Raw genomic sequence first — 22,885 nt, 5'->3', positions numbered from 1 at the left:
AAAGAAACAAAAAACTGGAGGCATCACAATTCTGGATTTCAAGCTATATTACAATGCTATAGTCAGCAAGACAGTATAGTACTGGCATAAAAATACACACATAGCTTAACGTAACAGATTGTAAAACCCAGAAACCGACCCATAACTATATGGTCAACTAATCTTCGACAAAGCAAGAAAGAGTATCAAATGGAAAAATGAGAGTCCCTTCAACAAGTGGTGTTGAGAAAACTGGACAGCAACATGGAATTGTAATGAAACTGGACCACTTTGTACAATACACACAAAAATAAATTCAAAATGGATGAAAGACCTACATGTGAGACAGGAAACCATAAAAATCCTAGAGGAGGACACAGGCACCAACGTCTTTGACCTTGACCAGAGCAACTTCTTACTACACATTGTCCCCAGAGGCACGGTAAACAACAGTAAAAATGAACTATTGGGATCTCATCAAGATAAACAGGTTCTACACAGCAAGGAAATCATCAACAAAACTAAAGGCAACTGACTAATGGGGGAAGATATTTGAAAATGACATACCAGATAAAGAGTTAGTATTCAAAATATATAAAGAACTTATCAAACTCAACACTCAAAAAAAAATCCATCATGGATAAAGAAGATGTGGTATATCAATACAATGGAGTATGACTCGGCTATCAAAATGAATGAAATCTTGCCATTTGCAACTATGTGGATGGAACGGGAGGGTATCATGCTAAGTGAAATGAGTCAGTCAGAGAAAGACAAAATCATGTGACTTTACTCATATAAGGTCTTTAAGAGACAAAACAGATAAACATAAGGGAAGGAAAACAAAAATAATATAAAAACAGGGAGGGGGACAAAACAGAAGAGACTCATAAATATGGAGAACAAATTGAGGGTTGCTGGAGAGGTTGTGGGAGGAGGAATGGGCTAAATGGGTAAGGGGCACTAAGGAATCAACTCCTGAAATCATTGTTGCACTATTTGCTAACTAATTTGGATATAAATTTAAAAAAATAAAAAAACAAACATGTTAATGAAAGAAAAAGAAGGAGAAGAAAATTACCTCCAGATGATTGTGTCCACTATGAAAGCCGACATCTGACAGCATATTGAACAGAAAAATACGAAAACCATTCTTTCTACATCAAGATCAGACAATGATGATCACCCCCAACATAAGTATTCAACATGATAACGTGAAGAATAAACATGCTGCCTCAAACCATATCAACGTGTCACATTGCTGATTTGGATGAAAGTCACATGAGAAACAGCCAGTCCAAGGACACTCAGACCATCCTTTGTCCCTTGACAGCACGAAATAAATCTCCCCTGGGAAAACTCCCTTACCTGTTCCAGGAGGGAAGAACTATCCTTAGCACCAGAATAAGGAACACAGAGACAAGAAGGCTGTGAAAACAAACCTAGTTACTTGTTGACTAATTAAATACCCCCAAACCCACACCTTTGCCTTAACTCTTGCCAAATAGAATGTTTTGTTGTCTGAAAGTCATAAGTGCCACCTGCTTTGTACATTCTCTGGGTGTCATATCATTAGGAAGGCCATGCACTTGCAAAATGAAATGTATCCTCCCCTTGAGATCAGTCTTATGTCAATTGAATCCTTACACCAGGTAAAACCCCAGAAGAAGGGAAAAGCATTCTTCTCCTACAACTGAAAGAATTACTCACAAACTTTGGCAATAAAAAGAAATAAAAGACATTTAAAACTGAGAAGGAAGAAAAATTGCCTGTTTGCAGATAACATGATCTTAAACATAACAAAAGCCTAGAGATACCACAAAAAATATTAGAACCAGTTTTTAAAAATGAGGAGAAGTGCAGGATACATAATGCACAAAAATAAATAAAAAATAAACCACCTGTGATTCTACACACCAGCGTGGAAATATATGCAAAACCAAAAACAAAATTATAGAAGTGAAAATTTCACAGAAAAAAGTATTTGGAATTAATATCAAAAAAGATGTAAAATAATTGTATAGCGAAAATGACCAATGTTGATGAAAGACAAGTAAAACTGCACACGTGCCTGCAAATATACCTGTGCTCACCAATTAAAATTATTCATAATTTCACAGCACCATCCACACAAACTAATGTAGAAATGCGTCCCCAACCCTGTCGTTCACTTTTAGAGAATCAAATCTAAGTCTGAATCTTGATATATATGTCAGAGGACATGCAAATAGTGCCCTCTCTGTAGCCCTCTGTAGGCCCTCTGCAGCCTGCAGCTGGGAGAGGAGCCCCAGCCCCAGGAGTCCCAGGTGTTCCCATTCTGTGATCAGCACAGAACACAGAAACCTCACCATGGAGTTTGTGCTTGGCTGGATTTTCCTCGTTGATCTTTTGAAAGGTAAGTCATGGTGAATTAGAGACACTGAGTATGTGAGTGGGTATGAGTGAGAACCAGTAGATGTGTGACAGTTTCCTGACCAAGATGTCTGGTGTCTGCAGGTGTCCAGTGTGACGTGCAGCTGACGGAGTCTGGACGAGACCTGGTGCAGCCTGGGGGGTCCCTGAGACTCACCTGTGTGGCCTCTGGATTCACCTTCAGTAGCAACAGCAAGGACTGAGTCTGCCAGGCTTCAGGGAAGGGGCTGCAGTGGGCCGCATATATTAGATATGACGGAAGGAGCACAAGCTATTCAGACTCCGTGAAGGGCCGATTCACCATCTCCAGAGACAATGCCAAGGACACGCTATATCTGCAGATGAACAACCTCAAGACCGAGGACACGGCCACATATTACTGTGCAAGAGACACAGAGAGGGGACCCCAATGGAAGCCCAGACACAAACCTCCCTGCAGGAGGGGATCAGCACAACCAGGGGGGCACACACTATGCACAATTCTGGTATCTGTTTCCAGAGGCAGGTGCAGATGGAGGTTACAGGCAGGTTTCCTGTCAGGGTCAGGGGCTTCCTCTCCACACAGCAGTTTCCCCAGGGAGGCTCTCTGGACACAGGATTCTGTGCTTACCAATTAACTGTCTAAATTAGATACTTGTTGTCATAGGAAAACTACACTAATGTGCACAAAAGACACAGTTCTTTGCATTGCTTACTCCTGTCCCTCAATATGAGTGAATTGCAGATATCCTGAGGCACAACAGCTGAACATTTACAGGGGTCCCAGATGCACTCCCAGTGCAGCCAGGACCACAGGATCCCACAGCTCCTCCTTATCCTCACCCAGCCATTGTCCCAATAAAACAACATGACACTTCCCACCTGGCTGTTGCTACGCAGGACTTTAAATGAGCTACAGCTTTATCCAATTCCTCTAAGAAGAGATAATTCATCTCCATTTATTAGGATTCTCCTGAGGCACAGGGCCCAAAGCACATTGGTTTACATGATTGAATACATTGATAAGCCCCACCTTCCACTCTCACATGCTGGAGACCCAGGAAAACCAGAGGTGTAATTCTCATCTAATTCTGAACTACTCTCTAGTCTCACAACGTGGAAAGCTGATGATGTAACTCTCAGAACAAGGGCCAGAGGAGAACACTGTTCCAGTTCAAACAAGCACATGGGAAGTAAAAATGAGGGAATTCTTCCTCCCTCTGCATCAGATTTTCTTCAGAACCTTAACAGAGTGGGTGATGCCGAGGCAGACAGAAACCATGGATAGAAATACCAGTGTCTTCTGGAATAGTTACCAGACATCCACAGAAACAGTGGGGAAACTGGGCACCCATGACGCAGTCAAGATGACACATAAAGGTAATCAAGACAAGTCAACCTTCTGTAAACGCGGAGCTGAAAGACTGAAGGTTTAGAAGTTCATGCCATCACTGGGGTGGAGTCTGGTGGGCGTAGCAGTGCTCCAGGGGAGAAGGAGCCCCGTGGCCCATAGGGAGTGCTACAGTTTGAGGATCCCTGAGTCACATCGGGTGAGACAGTTACCTTCTTGGAGTGCATTTTCATGGGGCAGGAGAGCTGACAGGCACCGTTGCACTGCCCTGGTCATTAGCATAGGAGCCTCTGCTGAGAGCAGCTAAATGGACGCTGTTTCTTGTTGTTCTTCACCATGAACTCCAAGCCCTAGTGTTCATGCAACTGCCCTTCTGGGATAACCAGCTCCAACCACAGCATAGCGAGATGCTCTCCCAGAGGATCAGTGAGATCACTGTCATACTGAGTTCATACAATCTGGTGTATTCAAACCCAGCTAGAGCTCCTGAGATAAAACATAAGAGCCCTGAGATGCCAGGTGGGCCAATGGTTTCGACACAGGATGAAGGCAGGGTTGTGGGGTGTCCTTGGCGTACCCTGATGACTTCCATAGGCAAGATGGAACCCCATGCACTGAAGAGGGATGCTGCTATCATGGGAACTGCACTGACCGCACTATGCGCTGCCAAGAAATCTTTGCAAAATTCTGGAAAGGTGAAGATGTCTGCTATACCATAAATCAAAAAAGCAGCCGATATGGACACTGCAGAAGACCCTGGGGAATTCAACGCTGTACCCTGTTCCCACACAGACATGCCGTGTGGAAGGCTGCAGTGTAGGATTGTCACACATTTCCCTCAGCTGCAAGAGCATGTTGGATTCCATCTGTCTGAGATCTCAGGGTTCTGGTGTTTGCGGCTGAATTCACATAGTAGCACAGGTACAACCGAGATAGGTCATGTGAGAACTGGTACCCCCTATGCTTCTGGAAAGCTCTGTCAGGACACCTACTGCACTGGCAGGGTGGCTCAGCTGAATTATGACTGTATCCTGGAGATGCAGTCACAGAGGGTCATGCGACAATAACAGGAAATGCCATTGCCACATAAGCTGGGATCCTCCATGGTGCACTGGACGAGGCACTGGTGGGAGCACAGGCAGTGCACCCCTCCAAGAAGAATGCGGCCAGTGAGGCAAACTCATGAATCCCTGTTATATCTCAGAGCGGTTTTTGGTCCCATTTAAGCCATAATAGCTGCATTCCTTGTGGTGTCGCCACAAATGTCAAATTATCAACCCCGAGAAAGTTAAGGGACTGATTGTTGCTGACGACAATCCATAATTAGCCTCCTGACTGCTGAACAACTATAGAAAATCCAACTGGCACATGTGTGAAAATACAGTAATGAGGCTGCAGAGCTGACATCCACATTTCGTGGGTCTGCAGGAGACACAGGGGTCCACAGGCACATCACGGCTCTGACACACATCTCTCATGGCTCACTGACCAGAACGCTGAATTAAAACTTAAAAACTGCATGCTTGTGGCCTCTACGTACATATCTAAGCATCCAAGAGCCCAAAATGAGCCGGAGATTATGTGCAGAGGACCTGAGTCAGCTTCTGGGCCTTGAACTGAGGTATATGCTTCCAGAATTAAGAGACGTTCACACAAGCTCTTTCCGGGACAAATTCATGAGTTGTCTCCAAAACTGTGTGGTTGCACACTGAACATTATCTCATTCTCCAGGTAATCTGTCTTCCCCCAGTCCCAATGTGGGTTCAGGATAATGGAGAGCTACCACCCACCCACACTGCCTGTTCCACACTGGGGTGTCTGTGGGCTGTGAGGGAAGGGGACTGGCATTAGGTTCCACCTAGCACAAGCTGTGCCTCCCTGGAGAGCAAATTTCAAATGTGGGAGACTGAGACCATGAGGTTTAAAGGAGCACCAAATGAATAAGAAAGGTAGGCACAAGTGCCTATGGATGACCTGGTACCCAGTTGGAGCCCGATAAATGTGAATCCCTGCTCTCTTTCGCTTGCCTACTTTTCAGTGAGTTTAACCTTAGATAAGGATCTGCCTAGGATTCCCACTTTGGTTTTCTGAGAGCCTTCTCACATAACCACACAGAGGTGAGCCTGTGAAAAGTTAGGGACTTCAGCCCCATCCATTCTCAAGTAATCAGGTACTTGCTACCCTGTTTTCTATGTCCTGATCACTGGGACTGTGGAAAGGAGGCCTGCCCTTCCCAAGGTCCTTGTGTACCCTTGCTTCTGGGCCCTGTGAGTCATACATCCTGTGCCTCCATTTCCTTTGTTAGGGGTGCACGGAAATGCCACCTTGAGTCAGAGGGCCCCAGGCATCTCATGTATCCAAAGCCAGAGCTCAGATACCTAGGGAGCCACCTGTCCACCCCCTGAGCAATGGCTCTTGCCTATTCCTTCAGCAGGATACAGTCTACATGTTCTTAATTTTGTACAACAGCTGGGGTCCCCAACGAATTTGTACCCAGGGATGGGATTGGGGCCTAGGTGGTGCCCTCCAACAATGTGTTAGCACTGAGAATGGCTCACTCGTTCCTCACCCCCACATCTCAGCTGCTCTGGGAAGGAGCTGGAGCTTGCCGGTGGTGTGTAGCTTTGCTTTGGGCTGATGCTAGGTGTTGCCAGAAACCCCCACCCTAGGTTACCAGTGCCATAAAAGGTCAGACTCCCTGCAGAGACCAACAATCAGGCACCATCCTGGGATTCCACAGGTGTGTATTTCCTACTCATCTCCAAGTGAGATATTGCTGGACACCGAAAACCATATCCCTAGATTAGTGTCGGGCAAGACGCCAGCTGCTGGGTCCACTGTGTTGCAACCAGTACCCTGGTGTTGTGCTTGCTTAGCCATACCTACCTAGTGACAGAGGCAACTCTACCAGGAGCATCATGTCTCCCTAGGTGGAGGACATGACCAAGGCAACCTCCCCCTACTGGCTGTATTCGTCACTGCTGTTGACAATGGCTCCCTATTTGACAGGTGTTGTGGGGGACGCCTCAGTGTGGGAGGCCTCAGTACACGTGTCTGGGAAGAGCTAACTTCTATCCCAGGTCCTCCCTGTTAAGACCACTACAAAAACATATCCACGGACCAGTGTGAAAGAGAGAAATAGTGACAGGCACTACACCATCATGAAAATGCAAGGTTTCCTGGAATCATTTGTCCAAAGGGAGGGAGACAAGGACATTGATTGGCTCTAGTGGGTCTTCACAATTGGCTCCAAGCTGTTGCTTTAAGCGCTTGACATACTACAGGTGTCTGGATTGGTCCAAGTGCCCCAGATTCATAAATCACTAAAAGCTCAAGGTATCAGCGGCCTGTTTACTTAGAGACAACCTACGGAGCTTCCAGTCTTTTCACTGTATCAAAAGGCTATGACAATCACCCCAAGGCACATGGCAAGAGACACACACCAAGGAAAAAGGGGAAGGCTCTGAGGAAGAGGCTCCCTAGGGCCCCAGAGTCCACAGAGGTAGGAAGAAAGAAGCTCTGATTCTCCGGACTTGGATTTTTATGGCACGACAGCACAGGCCCACTGGGAGAGGTCAAGGCCAGGTGATGCAATCCAACTCTAAGGTAGAATGGGGACAATTCAATGGGTGTAGGATTTGGGTTTTGTTTTGTTTTGTTTCCCTTATGTCATGTGCCCATGAGCCCTTGTCCATTTCCACCTGGAGGAGAGGCACTTGACAATAGAATCTAAGGAGTTCTTCTTGAAGGTCCACTCTGATCTTAAGCCTTGTGCCAATAAAATTCATGGAAATACGAGCTTTAGTGTAGCAGGCATTAGCATGCATGCCATAGTCAGATGTGAAAAGGAGAATTTTCAAGAAGCCCAAGACTTCTTTGCTGCAAATGGTGATGGGATCACCACCTCCATAGATAGGAGCCCACAGGAGGGTCCCAGCAGGGCCCCATTCAAGGGGTGGAACTTCAACCCAGATCTCTTGCTCTAGAGATGATGCCCACACTTCTCTTTATGCACATCTCTGAGAAGAGGGGTCCCTAGTGACTTAATCTCAGGACAGCCTGAACACAAGTCAGAAACTTTGATCATACACTTTGGGATCTTCGAGAGAATGTTGTTTCTACCCTTTGGGTGGGTGCCATCACTTCTCTGCACATGAAAGCCCTGGTAGTGGGGAGCTGGGATCCCAGTGGGTGGAGAGATGCCAAGGCCACTGCCCAGGGACCTGGAGGTTTGTGGAGTATGTCCTTCCTCCTGGGACAACTGCCTCTACACTTCTGTAATTACCGTGTAGGACACAGACACAGACAACACTTTATTTCTCTCATTGACCCTGAAGCCAAGGTACAGTGCTTCCCAGGAACCCCTCCAAATAAAAGTGTGGTGCCCTTTAGCTTACTAGGTATAAAGGGAGGGATAGTAGAAGGGTCTCAACATCCCTTTGATGTCACTATTGGAAGAATCTTTACTGAATCCCTTTTAGCAATGGTGGCCCCTTTGACCGTGCATTGTCTTGTTAATGATGTGGATTTCTCACATGCCATCAAGGCCAGTGGGAACAAACCCAGTGCCTGGCTTTCCTGGGGGGAACTACATATCAGGAGTGTGTAGGACTGCAAATTGCACCCCCCTACATCCAATTAAGACGGTATATGCACATCAATATTGTGTGCAATAGAGGACTGAGTAATTGCACCCCATAATTCAAGATTTGCTGAAGGAGGGGGGACATTAAACACACCATTTCTCCTTTCACTCTGCCCACTTGACAGGCATTAAAGCCCCTCCTAACAGGTGGTGCTGTACAGTTGACTACTGAAATGTAAATGCCCAGCTGTCCATAAGATGGCTCACATTCCCAAGACTGTCTAGGCAGTTGAGGGTATCTCAAGGGCCACAGGGGAGACTCTGTCATGACTGAGCTAGCCAGTATGTCCCATTCAGCATCGATGACCAAGGAGTCCCAGCCACAGTCTGCTCTCAACCTGTACATCTCCACCCTGCTGCCTTGGGAATTCCTAACAGGCCAAAGAGTGCCAAGATGTTAGGCTGGCCAGCTCATGTAGAGCCTGTCATGAGTTCCCACTGGTCTGGGCAATTGAGGGTCACTGTCACTGGTCAATTATCATGCATTCCTGAAAGTTTGTGAGACATGCGAGGCCTGCAGTCCTTCAGCAGCTATAAGGTGGGTTTTGTCACCTGACTGAGCTACTCCAGATTTTTGGTCTACTCTCATATGACTTGTGCTGTTAGGCAGCCTTACCTGGAAGTGGCTGAGCTATGTCACTTGATGCACAGGTAGTCTGAGTGCCAATGAAACATTTTGGGATCTGGACAGTGTTTGTGACATGGGGGTTATCCTGGAGCACCTAGTGACCATCGGGCACCAGATTGCCTTGCTATGTCACCAAGAGAGAGAACCCAGCACCATGACTGTCTTCATACAAAGGGAAGTATTCTCTCCCAATACTTCACCTGAGCAAAGGACCATCCTGAAGCTTCCATCAAAGTTGTGGTCCCAATCAATGCAGTGGAAGGAAAGGCAGAGTGACATTGTCGTTCTGGTTGTGGATACCACACCCTTCCATTTGTCCATCCACATGGTGCATTCACCTGCTTGCATTGGCAGGAAATAACACTATTTTGGGGGCTTACTTGCTATCCTGATGTCAAAACAATTGACAATCAGACTGATTATTTACTGTAGACGGGACTTGGAAAACTGCTGTAAGGGTCTGTGTCTGACCTGCTGAGATAACTACACAGGTGAATGGGGCAGATGCAGTCTGAAGACAGACAGTCATAGAGGTTCAGAGGGAGAGCAGGAAATGTAGTCAGTCTTTTAATAGTGGGGGAAAGGGTAGGCTCCATTTTAAAAAGTTTTTTTTTTTCCTGACAGGAAAGAGCCAGAAAATGAAACTAGGTGGAAATGCAGTTTTTTGATCCATGACCTACTATGTGATGCCATGTGTTTCCGGAGCCTGGGAATTGGCTCTGGGAATCCTTACCTATGGTCGTTGTGGGGATGGCCATCCAGGATCTTGACGATGGCATTTTCTGGAACTATTTTGTGCAGCTGGCATGAATCCAGAAGAATCTTTCCCTAATTCTGATGGCAGTGTAGTCAGTTAGCAGTTCGTCATAAGGTCCTTCTCAGCGAGGTGGCACTGGGTGCTCTCTGAAGACCTGATGAGCGTCCCATATTCTGTAGAAAGGGTTGCATGGCTAGGCAGTGGCAGAGGCCATGTTCTTATTGTCTATGGATGATATAACCCAAGTGCACCTGTTGCTTCTTGGACATGGCTATGCATGGCATCAACTTGGTCATATAAGTTATCATAAAGTTCACTCAATCAGGGAAGAAAGGGTTAAGGACTCCTTTCTAAAATACTGTTGCAAAGGGGGTCAGTCCCTGCCTGCTATTTGGAGCATTCCAAATCTCATTAAGGGCCAAGGACAATGATTCTGGATGTTCCAGGCCAGTTTCCAGGTGGATTTTTCCTGAAGGAATTTTGTGTCTAGTTTTTCATGTTCCATATCTGTTCCCCTAATCCACATATCCTCATCGTCTGCTTCTGTGGTGATTAAGGATGATGTGGGGTATAAAATTCTAATTATCACCCCCAAGTCTTTGCAAGTACGTAGTTTGTCTACGTGCTGAAGTGAGTTCCTTGGTCTGGCTAAATCCATAATGGAATGGCAAATCCAGGAAACATTTCAGGCATTACATTCTTTACCACAGTCATGGCAATGGCATGTCCAGTCATACAGCATCAGTCCATCCACCAAACAAGCAGCCATTTACCAATGAGGAAGCCAATTTGTCAAATCCAACTGGAGAGCCCCAGTGGGCAGGGAGGGGCTACCCGCCCATAGACTTCCTTCTAGCTCTACAAATATTTGCTTGCCCCTTTTCTAGTATGGTGTAGTCCCCCTTGCATGTTTGTTCTCTGTGACTTTGCTTTTATATCAAATCAATCATTCTCAAGTGAATGTCATCATATTCATCTTTCATGTTTGCTTTGAAGGCATTTAGGTTCAAGTGTTCTTCTTAATCCTTCATCCATTTTGAGATTTTTTTTGTGTGTCGACGTATATGTATGAAGAAAGATTATGGCCAAATGTTATTATTTTGCATGTATAGATCAATACTATTTTTTAATTGTTACTTTGTTTTTGAGGGAGAGAGACAGATCACGAGTAGGGAGGCACAGAGATAGAGGCAGAAACAGAATCCAGGCCCTGAGCTGTCAGCAGGAGCCTGATGTGAGGCTCGAACCCACAAACCGTGAGATCATGACGTGAGTGGAAGTGGGATGCTTAACTACCAAGCCACACAGGTGCCCCTAGTCAACACCATGTTTAAGAGACACTATCCTTCCCCCACTGTGCATTGTTGGAAATCTCGTGGAGGATTTGCTGACTGCATCTGCAAACTTCTACTTCTGGGCTCCGTAATAAACTCCACTGGTCTAAATATCTCATTTGGTGCCAGAAGCACACTGTTGTGGTTAATGTACCTCTGCAATATATTTAGAAAGAGAGAAATGTGATGTCTCCAGGTTCTCTCGACGTCATGATTGTTTTGTGGCTTCCATGTGTTGTGTGCTTTCATATGAATTGTATATTTTTCAGGCTCCTTAAAAAACTCATTGGCATTTTTATTGACATAAAAAGATAAACATAAAAATACCATAAAAAGATAAAGCAGACAGAAAATAGAGACTATCACAAATACAGAAAACAAATCAATTACATAAAAATTTGTATTTGGCAAAGTAAGTAAAATTTGAAAGAAATAGGGAGCCTGGGGAAATAGGGAAGACTCAAACAAATGCAATCAGAATTGAAAGAGGAGACACAACTGAACTAAAGTCATGGAAAAAATCATTAAAGAAAAACTTAGGTATTTATAGGCCAACAATTAGATCACCAGGAACAAATTACACATTTTATGCCATAACGTAGGCCACCAAGACTGCTTCATGGAAAAATACAAAAGGAACAAAAGAAAAATTAATAAGATTTCTCTATCTAAAAACTCACCCTCCAAAAAATCTGCCTAGGAGTCCATGGCTTTATTAAAACTTCTACTAAGTGTTTAAAGAGGAATTAATGCCAATATTTCTCAAACTATTACAAACCACTGATAAAAAAACAGCACTCCCAAATGAAATTTGTGAGGACAGCATTGTTTTCACACCAAAACCAAAGAAAGACACCACAAGAAGGGAAACTACAGGTCACTATCTCAAATGAACATACATGCAAAATTCCTTCACAAAATCTGAGCATACTGAATTCAACAGAACATTGAGAGGATCATACAACATAATCCAGTGTGATTCACTCCAGGGATGCAAGGATCCTTCAACATACACAGATGCATAAATGTGATGTCCTCCATTAACAGAGGGAATGACTGAATCAAAGCCATCATTGATTGATTCAAAAAAACATTAGACAAAATTCAACACATGTTCATCATTTAAAAAGAACCCAATTAAAAAGGGACCGAAGGAAATTACCTCCACATGATCATGGCCACTATGAAAAGCCGACACCTAACAGCATATTGAACGGTAAAATGCAGAAGGCTTTCCTGTCAAATCAGGAGCCAGGCAATGATGGTCACCCCTAACATAAGTGATCCCCATGATAACGTGAAGAATACATATGCCACCTCAAACTATGTCATCTTGTCACACTGCTTATTTGGGTGAAAGTCACTTGAGAAAGAGTCCAAGTACACTCAGACTCTCCATTGTCCCTTGTCAGCGGGATATAAATCTCCCTCCCATGTACCAAGAGGGAAGAACCATCGTTAGAACCAGAATAAATAATATAGGGACAAGAAGGCTATGCAAACAAACCTACTTACTTGGTGACCCCAAACTTAACTCTTGCCAAACCCAATGTTTTTTTTTGTCTGAAAGACACAAGTGCCACCTGCTTTGTCCTTTCTCTGGGTGTCATGTCATTAGGAAGGCCATGCACTTACAAAATGAAATTTATTCTCTCCTGTAGATAGGTCTTATGTCAATTGAATCCTTACACTGGCTAAATCCCAGAAGAAAAGAAGGGAAAAGCTTTCTTCTCCTACCACTGGAAGACGTAACCAGAATAAAATAGGGAATAAAAAAAATAAAAAACATTTAAATCAGTAAGGAGGAAGGAAAATTACTTGTTTGCAGGTGACATTGATCTTAAACATAACAAAACCCTAGAAATACCACAAAAAATATTAGAACCAGTTTTTTTAAATGAGGAAAAGAGCAGGATGCAAAATGAACAAAGAAAATAAATAAAAACAAACCACCTGTGATTCTACACACCAGCATGAAAATACATGCAAAATAAATAACAAAATTATACAAGTGAAAATGGCAGAATAAAGTATTTTGGGTTAAACTTCAAAAAGTATATGGGGCGCCTGGGTGGCGCAGTCGGTTAAGCGTCCGACTTCAGCCAGGTCACGATCTCGCGGTCCGTGAGTTCGAGCCCCGCGTCGGGCTCTGGGCTGATGGCTCAGAGCCTGGAGCCTGTTTCTGATTCTGTGTCTCCCTCTCTCTCTGCCCCTCTCCTGTTCATGCTCTGTCTCTCTCTGTCCCAAAAATAAATAAAAAAAAAAACGTTGAAAAAAAAAATTAAAAAAAAAAAGTATGTAAAATACTTGTAGCGTGAAAATGATCTATGTTGATGAAAGACCTGTAAAAATGCATACAGGACTGCAAATACACCTGTACTCACTGAATACAATTATTCATATTGTCAAAGCACCATCTACACAAACTAAACTACAAGTGCGTCCCTAACCCTGTTGTTCACTTTTAAAGAATCAAATCTAAGACTGGAGCTTGATATATGTGTTAGATCACATGCAAATGGGGTCCTCTCTATGGTGATAAAACCAGCCCATCCCAGACTCTGCAGCTGGGAGAGGAGCCCCAGCCCTCAGAGTCCCAGGTGTTCCCATTCTCTGATCAGGACAGAACAGACACCTCACCATGGAGTTTGTGCTGGGCTGGGTGTTCCTGGTTGCCCTTTTAAAAGGTAATTTCATGGTGAATGGGAGACACTGAGTATGTGAGTGGATATGAGTGAGACCAGTGGATGTGTGACAGTTTCCTGACCAAGATGTCTGGTGTCTGCAGGTGTCCAGGGTGACGTGCAGCTGACGGAGTCTGGACGAGACCTGGTGCAGCCTGGGGGGTCCCTGAGACTCTCCTGTGTAGCCTCTGGATTCACCTTCAGTAGATATGGAATGAGCTGGGTTCGCCAGGCTCCAGGAAAGGGGTGTAGTGGCTCACATATATTTATGATGATGGAAGTAGCACGTACTACGCAGACTCAGTAAAGGGCCGACTCCCCATCTCCAGAGACAACTCCAAGAACACGCTCTATCTGCAAATGAACAACCTTCAGGCCGAGGACAAGGCCACATATTACTGTGCAAGAGACAGGGTGAGGGGACCTCGCTGGGCGCCCAGACACAAACCTCCCTGCAGGAGGCGATCAGCACCACCGGGGGGCGCACACTATGCACAATTCTGCTTTGTGTTGCCAGGAGCAGGTGAAGATGGAGGTTGCAGGCAGGTTTCCTCTCAGGGTCTGGGGCTTCCTGTCCACACAGCAGTTTCTCCAGGGAGCCTCTCTGGACACAGGATTCTGTGTTTACCTATTACCTGTGTGAATTAGATCATTGTTTTCCTAGGAAAACTACCCTAACATGCACAAAGACACAGTTGTTTGCATTGCTTTCTCCTGTCCCTCAACATGAGTGAATTACAGATTTCCTGAGGCACAATAGCTGAACATTTACATGAGTCCCAGATGCACTCCCTGTGCAGCCAGGACCACAAGCTCCCACAGCTCCCCATTATCTTCACCCAGCCCTTGTCCCAATCAAACAACGTGACACTTCCTTCATGACACTTTGCTACTCAGGACTTTAAATGAGCTACAGCTTTATTCAATTCCTCTAAACAAGAGATAAATCATCTGCATGTATTAGTCAGGATTCCCTCGAGCAACAGAAACCAAAGCACATTGATTTCCATGACAAAATATGTTGAGAAGTCCCATGATCTACTGTCACAAGTTGGGAAGCCAGGAAAACCAGTGGTATAATTCTCGCCTGATTCTGAACTAGTGTCTACTCTCAGAACCTGCAGAGCCTATGATGTAACTCTAAGAACAAGGGCAGGAGGAGACCAATGTTCCAGTTCAAACAAGCACATGGGAAGTAAAAATGAGGGAATTCTTCCTCTCTCTGCGTCGGATTCTACTCAGAACTGTGATGGAATGGGTGATGCCCAGGCAGAAAGAAACCATGGATGGAAATGCCAATCTCTTCTGGAAACTCATCACAGACATACACAGAAACAGTTGTGAATCTGGACACCCCCATAACGCAGTCAAGATGACACATAAAGGTAATCATGACAAGTCATCATGCTGTAAATGTCGAGTTCAAAAACTGAAGATTTAGAAGTCCATGCCATCACTGGGGTGGACCCTGGTGGGCATAGCAGTGCTCCTGTGGGGAAGGAACCCAGAGGCCCATAGGGACTGCTGCGGTTTGAGGATCCCCTGGGTCATATCGGGTGGGACAGTTACCTTCTTGGAGTGCATTTGGGAGACACGGCATTGCCTCTCATGGGGCAGGAGAGCTGACAGGCACCATTGCACTGCCCTGGTCATTAGCATAGGAGCCTCTGCCGAGAGCAGCTAACTGAACGCTCCCTTCTTGTTTTTCCTCACCATGAACTCCAAGATCCTAGTGTTCATGCAAGTGCCTTTCTGGGATAACCAGCTCCAACCACATCACAGCAACACACTGTCCCAGAGGATCAGTGGGGTCCCTGTCACATTGAGTTCAACAATTTGGTGTATTCAAACCCAGCTAGAGCTCCTGAGATAAAACATAAGAGCCCTAAGCTGCCAGGTGTGCCAATGGATTGGACAAAGGCAGGGTGAAGGCCGGAGTCTGAAGGAAGCCTGGGACCCATGAGTACAGATTGTTCTCTCTATGTGAGGGCTTCCTGAACAGGGGTGGCTGGAAACTCCAACTGCAGGGACTAGAGAAGGAGCTGATGCCAATATTTCCTCCCACCAATTATCATGGACAGAATTCAGGGAGCAGCACAACACCCCCCAGTAGATAGTGAGCCACGGACACCAAGACATACCCACCTTTCCTTCCTCAGGTGCTTCCTTACTAGGGAAAGAGTGCCTACAACCCAGATCACCATTGCATCCCTCCCTCCAAAGACCACCATATACCCCACAGGCACCAAGTCTACTGACCATAGAGTGAGGCATAGCTTCACCTCTAGGGGAAATAGGAATTAGCCTCTTTTAATAAGGAGACCAAACTCACCTAGTTAAAACTCACAACACTATGGACAAAGTTGAAAAACTCTCCCCTGGAGGCAAGGAGAACTCTGCAGAGGACTGACCTGAGGGACAGAGCAGCCAATACAAGACAGCACAGTGCACACAGCACATGCAAGAAATGCTTCCAGAATGTCAGGTTGTTAACAGTATGTAAACATTTCTCAAAAAAGACACTACTCTGGAAGCAGAAAACATAACAGGATTTTCCTAAAACACTTAAGAAAGAGGAGACATGGGCATACAGAGTGATAGAGGAATTCATGCCAAAAGAAAAAACCATAAAAGGACATTGCCAGGGATATAATTAAAACACATATAAATAATAAGACTCAAACAGAATTTAATACATATCATAAGGAAACAGAACTTTTAAAAACTATCATAAGGATACTAGCTGTGCTTGAGAAAGCCTAGAAGACATGAGGATACCCTGAGTACAGATGGAAAAGACCTAAAACCAGGTCAGGCTGAAACTTTTAAAATGCTGTAACCAAGATGTGAACCTGATTGGATATAATGAACTCATGGCAGAAAGAAGCAGACGAATGAGTAAGTGCCATGGAAGATAAAATTTTGTGAGAAATGAAGCAGGAAAGAAGAGGAAAATTAAAATATTGCATCACAAACGTATACTTAGGGAATCAGCAACTCCATAAAGTGTAATAAAATTCTTTTCAAAGGAGTCCCAGAAGAAGAAGACTGGGAGAAAAAAGGGGAGAAGTTTTGTCTGAGCGCATTGGAGTAGAAAATTTCCACTAAATGGTGAAGGAAACAGACGTCCACATCTATGAGCTACAGAGAACTCCCATTAAAATTAAAAAAAAAAAAGCAGGCCAACTCTAAGACATAACATAGTAAAATTCACAAAATACACAGATTAAAAAAACCCTATAAGCATGAAGACAGAAGAGTTTGCTAACGAATACGGGAAGATAAAAAAAGATTATGGCAGAAGTGTCCACAGAAACCTGCAGGAAAGAAGGGAGTGGCATAATATCCTCAAATGTTCAAATGAAAATCAGGCAGTCAATGGGGGAGGAGACAAGATGTCGGAACAACGTGGAAGATTTTTGTGTGTCTCGCGTCCATGAAATACAGCCAGACCAACACTAAACCATCCTACACACCTAGAAAACTGATTGAGGATTAACACAACAATCTGCACAACCTGAACCACAGAATTCAACAGTACTTGGCGTGGAGAGGGGACCTTGGGGAGCACGAAGCTGCAGGAAGGGAGGTGCTTTTGCAGGCGGAGAGAGGACGGAGACTGGGGAGTGGGGGAGAATAAAGGAAAAGCACCCCTCCCCAAAAGCAGCTGGAGAGAAAGTGGAAAATTGGAAACAGCCACAGGGACTAAACTAAAAAGGGAGAAAGGAGAAAGGAGAGTATGTAAATTCCACTAAGACTGTAAACAAGGGGAGTGCAAAGGCTGCAACTCCACAGCTCAATACCTGGAGGTGCTCTGGTGGGAAGGGAGAATCCCAGGAACAGAGTGGGGTCCCGGATGTTCTCAGGCCACACAGGGAGAGGCAGTTGCACTGCTGGAAGGACATTTGGAGGAGACTGCCAGAGCCATCTGGTACCAGCAGACCCCGGAAAACGGCCACATTCGCTGGTGCTGGAACAAGGTCGTTTAGGGTGAAGCCTGGTGCCAGATGTGTGTTGTGATTTTCCATAATCCATGAAACGCTGCTACTACACTCTCTCTCGAACTCTTTCTTGGGCGGGCTGGCACCTGGCCAAAGTCTTGGGGCACCGACAACAACAGGATCCAGCAAGCATTCCTAGGTGCTGCTGATATTTGGCCATTGCTCATTGGGCCATTGCTTGGTGAGACCCTCCCACGGAGGGGCAGAACAGGTCAAAGCTGCGGTCCTTTGGATGTAAGGGACCGGGGAAAACAGCCGCGTCTGTGACAAAACTTGGGAGAGAGGTGCGGCCTCGGGCCTGGTCACAGAGAGTGAAGGAGCAGGGAGTGGACAAGGGCTGAAGACAGAGGATGGGTGCGCAATTGTTGATCCAGGAGAACATACTGGGTAGCTGGGTGGTGTCATTTTCACCTCTCCCGGCATGTGCATTCGCACCTACAAGCACCACAACAATCCACCCCAGGAGCCTGAAATCGCCATCTAGTGGAGAGCAGAGCCATTACACTGAGCCCCACACAACTGGGCTAACAGGGCTCTTCAGGAACACAAGTCTCACTGCCGCTTACTTTATAGACTATAAAGAGCTACATAGACTGACATCTAGGGGATAACGAAGTAATTTCAGTCCTACTTCAATCTGTTAGCAGGTTCATCGAGTCAATTTTCTTTCTTTTTTTTCTTTTTCTTTTTCTCTTGTACACTTCTTTTCTTTATCTTCAAGGCAGAAACAGAAAAAATTATTTTTCTTATCAATTATTATTAAAAATATTTTTCTTTAATTTTTATTACTATATTTTTTACATTTCTGTACTTTTTTTTTCAAAATCTATTTTACTTCCAACATTTTCTTTTACTCTACTTCAGTGTATTCCCGTATCAAACTTCCAGTTTCCTTTTTATTTTTTCTTTCTTTTTTTTCTCTTCTTCGTTTCTGTAGTTTTTCTTGAATGCAGAATGAGAAAAACTTCATTTTACTTTCAATTTCTATTAACAATATTTTTCTTTAATTTTTTTACTATATTGATTGCTTTTATGTAAATTTTTTTCAAATTCTATTTTACTTCCATCATTTTATTTTAGTCTACGACGGTGTATTGACTTTTGAATTTTCAAATAATTTCCTTTTTTTCCTTTTTGTATCTTTTCTCTCTTTTTTGTTTCCTCTCTTTTTTCTAGAATACAGAAAAAGAAAAAAATCACATTTATTTTAATTTTTATTAAAAATATTGTTCTTTATTTTTTCTACTATATTCTTTACTTTTCTGTATATTTTTTCAAACTCTATTTTACTCCCTTCCTCTCATTTTTGTCTACTTCATTGTATTCATTTTTTCAAATTCTCAAATTATTTCCTTTTTTTCTCCCCCTCCCATTTTTTTCTCTAATCTGTCAATCCACTTTCAACACCCAGACCAAAACACACCTAGGATCTAGCATATTCCATTCAATTTGTGTGTGTGTGTGTTTAATTTTTAATTTTAATATTTCTGTAATTTTATCTTTTAATTTCTATTTTGCGACCTCATTAATTCCTTTTCTCCCTTCAAAATGACAAAACGAAGGAATTCACCCCAAAAGAAAGACCACGAAGAAACGACAGCCAGGGATTTAACCAACACAGATACAAGCAAGATTTCTGAACCTGAATTTAGAATCACAATAATAAGAATACTAGCTGCAGTCAAAAATAGATTAGAATCCCTTTCTGCAGAGATAAAAGAAGTAAAAAATAGCCAGAATGAAATTTAAAATGCTATAACTGAGATGCAATGACAGTTGGATGCAGCGGTGGCACGGATGGATGAGGCAGAACAGAGAATCAGGGTTATAGAGGACAACCTTATAGAGAATAATGAAGCAGAAAAAAAGAGATTAAGGCAAAAGAGCAAGATTTAAGAATTACAGAAATCAGTGACTCATTAAAAAGGAAAAACATGAGAATCATAGGGGTCCCAGAAGTGGAAGAGAGAAATAGGGGTGGAAGGGTTATGTGAGCAAATCATAGCGGAAAACTTTCCTAACCTGGGCAAAGACACGGACATCAAAATCCAGGAAGCACGGAGGACTCCCATTAGATTCAACCAAAACCGACCATCAACAAGGCACATCATAGTCAAACTGACAAAGTACTCAGGCAAGGAGAGAATCATAAAACCAACAGGGAAAGTCCATAACTTACAAGGGAAGACAAATCAGGTTTAGCAGACCTATCCACAGAAACTTCGCAGGCCACAAAGGAGTGGCGGGATGTATTCAGTGTGCTAAATCAGAAAAATATGCAGCCAAAAATTCTGTATCCAGCAAGGCTGTCATTCAAAATAGAAGGCGAGATAAAAAGATTCCCATAAAACAAAAATTAAATGAGTTTGTGACCACTAAACCAGCCCTGCAAGAAATTTTAAGTGGGAATCTCTGAGGGGAGAAAAGATGAAAATATATCTGTATAAATAAATAAATACCAAAATCAACAAAGGTTAGAAAGACCAAAGAACACCACCATAAACTCCAACTCTACAAGCATCATAATAGCAATAAACTCCTATCTTTCAGTACTCACTCTAAACGTCAATGGACTCAATGCCCCAATCAAAAGACATAGGGTAACAGAATGGAGAAGAAAACAAGATCCATCTATATGCTTTTTACAAGAGACCCACTTTAGACCTAAAGATGCCTCCAGATTGAAAATAAGGGGATTGAGAACCATCTATCATGCTAATGTTCAACAAAAGAAAGCCGGAGTAGCCATATCGATATCAATCTAGACTTTAAAATAAAGACCACATCACGAGATGCAGAATGGCATTATATCATTCATAATCAAAGGGTCTATCCACCAAGAAGACCTAACAATTGTAAACATTTATGCGCCAATTGTGAGAGCACCCAAATATAGAAATCAATTAATCACAAACATAAAGAAACTCATCGATAAGAATATCATAATAGTAGGAGACTTCAACACCCCATTCACAACAATGAACAGATCACCTGATCAAAAAATCAACAAGAAAACAATGGCTTTGAATGACACACTGGACCAGAAGGACTTAACAAATACATTCAGAACATTTCATCCTAAAGCAACACAATATGCACTCTTCTCCAGTGCACATGGAAATTTCTACAGAATAGACCATATACTGGGACACAAATCAGCCCTAAGTAAGTACACAAAGATCGAGATCATACCATGCATATTTTCTGACCACAATGTCATGAACTCAAAATCAACCCCAAGAAAAAATTTGGAAAGGTAACAAATAATTAGAGACTGAAGAACCTAATAAAGAATGAATGGGCTAACCAAGCAGTTAAAGAAGAAATTAAAGAGTATATGGAAGTCAATGAAAATGAAAACACCACAACGCAAACCTCTAGGATGCAACAAAGGCGGTCATAAGAGGAAAGTATATAGCAATCCAGGCCTTCCTAAAGAAGGAAGAAAGATCTCAGATACACAACCTAACCTTATGACTAAAGAGCTGGAAAAAGGAACAGCAAATAAAACCCAAAACCAGCAGAAGGCAGGAAATACTATAGATTAGAGCAGAAATTAGTGCTATCGAAACCAAAACACAGTAGAACACATCAATGAAACTAAAAGCTGGTGCTTTGAAAGAATTAACAAAATTGATAAACCACTATCCAGTTTGATCAAAAAGAAAAAGGAAAGGACCCAAATAAATAAAATTAAAAATGACAGAGGAGAGATCACAACCAACACAACAGAAATAAAAACAGTAATAAGAGAATATTATGAGCAATTATATGCCAATAAAATGGGCAATCTGGAAGAAATGGACAAATTCCTAGAAACATATACACTACCAAAACTGAAACAGGAAGAAATAGAAAATTTGAACCGACCCTTAACAGGTAAGGAAATCGAATTAGTAATCAAAAATCTGCCAAAAGGCAACAGTCCAGAACCAGATGGCTTTCCAGGGGAATTCTACCAAGCATTTAAGGGAGAGTTAACACCTAGTCTCTTGAAACTGTTCAAAAAATTAGAAATGGAAGGAAAACTTCCAAACTCTTTCTATGAAGCCAGCATTACCTCGATTCCAAAAACAGACACAGACAACACTTAAAAAGAGAACTATACACCAATTTCCCTGATGAACATGGATGCAAAAATCCTCAACAAGATATTATCCAACCAGAAACAATAATACATTAAAAAATTATTCACCACAACCAAGCGGAATTTATACCTGGGATGCAGGGATGGCTCAATATCTGTAAAACAATTCACGTGATTCATCACATCGATAAAAGAAAGGACAGGAAACATATGATCCTCTCCATAGGTGCAGAGAAAGCATTTGACAAAATACAATATCTTTTCTTAATAAAAACCCTCAAGAAAGTAGGGATAGAAGGACCATACCTCGAGATCATAAAAGCCATCTATGAACGACCCAATGCTAATATCATCCTCAATGGGGAAAAACTGAGAGCTTTCTCCCTAAGGTAAGGAACAAGACAGGGATGTCCACTCTCGCCACTGTTATTCAACATAGTATTGGAAGTGTTAGCCTCTGCACTCAGACAACACAAAGAAATAAAAGGCATCCAAATTAGCCAGGAGACGGTCAAACTTTCACTCTTCACAGATGACATGATACTCTATATGGAAAACCCTAAAGACCCCACCAAAAAACTGCTAGAATTGATTCATGAATTCAGCAAAGTGGCAGGATATAAAATAAACACAGAGATATCGGTTGCATTCCTATACACCAACAATGAAGCAACAGAAATAGAAATCAAGGAATCTATCCCATTTACAGTAGCACCAAAAACCATAAAATACCCAGGAATAAATCTAACCAAAGAGGTGAAAAATCTTTATACTGAAAACTATAGAAAGCTTATGAAAGAAATTGAAGAAGACAAAATATGGGAAAAGATTCCATGCTCCTGAATAGGAAGAACAAATATTGCTAAAATGCTGATAGTACCCAAAGTAATCTACATATTCAATGCAATCCCGATCAAAGTGACACCAGCATTCTTCACAGAGCTAGAAAAAATAATCATAAAATTTGTATAGAACCAGAAAAGCCGCCGAATAGCCAAAGAAATCTTGAAAAAGAAAACCAAAGCAGG

General features: G+C 43.0%; 2 pseudogenes; both read left to right on the top strand.

Annotated features, from left to right (window-relative positions):
• Nucleotides 1-2,289: 2,289 nt before the first annotated feature.
• Nucleotides 2,290-4,440, top strand: LOC131518046 (immunoglobulin heavy variable 3-74-like; annotated as a pseudogene).
• A 9,277-nt stretch (nucleotides 4,441-13,717) lies between these two features.
• On the top strand, nucleotides 13,718-14,417 carry LOC131518045 (immunoglobulin heavy variable 3-23-like; annotated as a pseudogene).
• Nucleotides 14,418-22,885: the final 8,468 nt, after the last annotated feature.

The sequence above is a fragment of the Neofelis nebulosa genome, chromosome 7 (genome assembly GCF_028018385.1).
Source record: "Neofelis nebulosa isolate mNeoNeb1 chromosome 7, mNeoNeb1.pri, whole genome shotgun sequence".
In the NCBI taxonomy this organism is placed as follows: Eukaryota; Metazoa; Chordata; class Mammalia; order Carnivora; family Felidae; genus Neofelis; species Neofelis nebulosa.
This window is presented reverse-complemented; position numbering and strand designations above follow the sequence as displayed.